This window comes from Copidosoma floridanum, unplaced genomic scaffold (assembly GCF_036245765.1).
Source record: "Copidosoma floridanum isolate Cflo_tuat_1 unplaced genomic scaffold, Cflo_Japanese_pri ptg000030l, whole genome shotgun sequence".
NCBI lineage: Eukaryota > Metazoa > Arthropoda > Insecta > Hymenoptera > Encyrtidae > Copidosoma > Copidosoma floridanum.
In genome coordinates, this window is record NW_028321907.1 from 13,390,995 (window position 1) to 13,393,815 (window position 2,821).

Sequence of the window (2,821 nt, forward strand, 5' to 3'; positions counted from 1 at the left end):
GGGTCCAATGTACCAGCACCCTCGTTGAAAGTGTCCAAAAATGTTTTTCCCCGCAATCGTGAGTACACAATTACTACCTATTGGAGAAAAAAGAGGAGACACCGTGGACCGTTTCCAGTAAAAAAGCAAGAGAAAGGACAAAGTGCCAAGATCAAAGGGAAGAAGCGGACGCCCAGAGTCAGACAGACGAGGACAAAGAGAAAACGAGCGAGGAATCGACCCAGTACTCTTTGGAGGTGGGGTGGGAAGGGGGCGCATTGTTTGTCCCAGGGACATTCCGGCTGTCCACTGTCGGCTGTCACCGGAAACATTCATTACACGCGGCGACCCACTACGAATCGCAAATGCATTTCGAGGGACCCGGGGGACGCGTGCGTGCGCGCGATTTAGCTTCTTCGCCACACTGCCAAAGAGGCGTGTTTTTTTTTCGCCTCGTTGCTCTTTCTAATTTTCGACTGGTGGTTCTTTTTTGGGACAAGCTCTCTACTTGTGTCATCTGCTGTAAGAAAGTGAAGATGAGAATGTTATAGATGATGGATGGCTGTTTTTGGGGGTCTTTTAATCCTGGGACTTGGACTGGTCGAATACCATAAGGATTTTGGATGAGGAATTTTAATGATAATATTGTTTCAATCGCTGCAGTGGTTCAGTTTGCACGAAGGTAGGGATCTCTATAGAGTATAGAATTTGTTGTTAAAAGTAAAAAAAATTATATCTCAACCCATTACATTGATTTTGCTTGTCATCAACATGTTGGAAACAAACTTCCGCAAATTTGGTGAGTCATTTTTTTTTCAGGATCTCAATGAATGTTTTATGGAGCAGCTACTTTGCGAGTTCGGAGTATAATGGAATCGGTGAGGAGTCGATCATCCCGCTCGCATCACATACTCGACATGGAAGACCTCTCTTTTACCTTCCCTTCCCTACTTCCTGATCGTAGCATGCTTTTCGGCCTTCTCTTCTCGTTAGAGAGTGTGTCGAGTGCTGCTTCGGAATCTGGATGGAGATACCATGGTCGGTTCGGCATTTCGTCAGACGAATTTCGATTGCTATTCCAGTAGGGACTGATTTGGTTTTGATTCTTTTGATTCTTATGCTTCGATAGTTACAGCAACGTGATTAATTATTCATTAGCATATCCGAGCGCAGAGAATTTCGTTTGTTGGCTGTGAATTATTTGCAATGACGATATGGTTTTTTTCTGAATTTTTAGGGTTTCTCGAGCAGTTCTTAGGGTTTCGGATGATGGGAGAAATTTTGAGACGAAATTTTATGAAAAATAGAATTAATTTGTTTGTTTGTTGGACAAGTAAGAGGAGAACAGAGATTTGAGTAATTTAAAGTACGTATACTGTAATAAAATCTTTTTGTGTGTGTCTTAATTTTACATTTTATTGCGTTATAAAATCAGTGTTTTGAAGAACAATGAAAATTTCTGGTTTGAAATACAAAAACTTTGTTAAGATAGCATCTTAAAAATGAAAAAAATAGACAAATGCCCCATGAACAATAATTGAGGAAAAAAATGGTTGGTGTAAGATATCATTCAAGAAAATTATAGACATTTAAGCAGCAGATATTTTAAGGCCTATAATTAAAAAAATTAAAAACTGATAGTAATGCATTCCTTTTCAGAGTTAGATAGTCATATGAATATCATGGCATTGATAAAAACCATTGTTCTACGAAATTCGCAAGCTTGTAAAATAAAAACTTTAACAAGTATTAGATAAAGCATTTTTACAAATTACTATTTTATATTAAATTACAATGCATTAAATTTCTTATGAACACAATTTTTATAGTAAAATTTTTACTGATAAAAAGCAAAAAGCATACATGTTTGTAAACATAAATATTTTTAATAAAAATGAAATTTATAAGAACGAAAAAGACTTTTTATTCGCTGAGTGATAGGTTTAGACTACAAAAAAAGTTATTATATTATGTCATCTCTAATTAAAATTATACAGTGAAAAATTGCAAAAATTTCGCTCGACGTGGGGCTCGAACCCACGACCCTGAGATTAAGAGTCTCATGCTCTACCGACTGAGCTAGCCAAGCCATGCAGGCACCATGCTTTGCTTGGCAACTGGCTCATAAGGCAAAGATTTCGTTCAATGTAGCTTACATTTTAATGTACATTGCCAAATTTTCGCAAGAAATAATTGTATACTTGACAATAAAATATGATTACTGATGGCTCATTCTGAATACATATAATAATATATTTAAACAAAATCCTTGAGAAAAACTATTTTTATAAACAATTAATTACAGAGAAAATAATATCAAATTTTAAGACTAATGTTAAAACAAGTTGTGTTTTCATGAGTCATACTTTGACAATTGAATGAATTTTACGACAAAATAATTTTATTTCACAACAATATTATTTTCGATATCAGTAATTGAAAATAAAGTATAATAAATAATATTTCACGTTTTTAATCTGATCCTTAACTTTTGTATGTGCTGCATAAATATCTGAGGGTCTTCAAATATTTGACTAACAGGTTAATTAAAATGTGTTGGTAAGTGAGATGTAGAAAAGAAAATCAAAGGAATTGGAGGTAGTATTATAAAGGAGCAAACAACCCAAAACAAGGACAAAAAGCCTGCAAGAGGGGAAGTGTAAGAAAGAAGGAGGGTGCTTGTACTCAAGCAAATATGTGTGTGTGTATGTGTGTGTGTGTGTGTGTGTGTGTATGTGTGTGTGTGTGTGTGTGTATGTATGAGAGATAGAGAGAGCAAGAGAGAGAGAGAAGGTGAAAGAAGAAGTATGAGGGAATCGCTCGTTTGGCACGGGGCTACAAA

The 2,821-nt window shown here is 35.9% G+C and overlaps 1 non-coding gene across 1 annotated transcript; it reads right to left on the reverse strand.

Annotated features, from left to right (window-relative positions):
- Window positions 1-1,995: 1,995 nt before the first annotated feature.
- TRNAK-CUU (transfer RNA lysine (anticodon CUU)) lies at window positions 1,996-2,068 on the reverse strand. The gene has a single exon. It is a non-coding gene; the product is annotated as a tRNA-Lys (tRNA).
- Window positions 2,069-2,821: the final 753 nt, after the last annotated feature.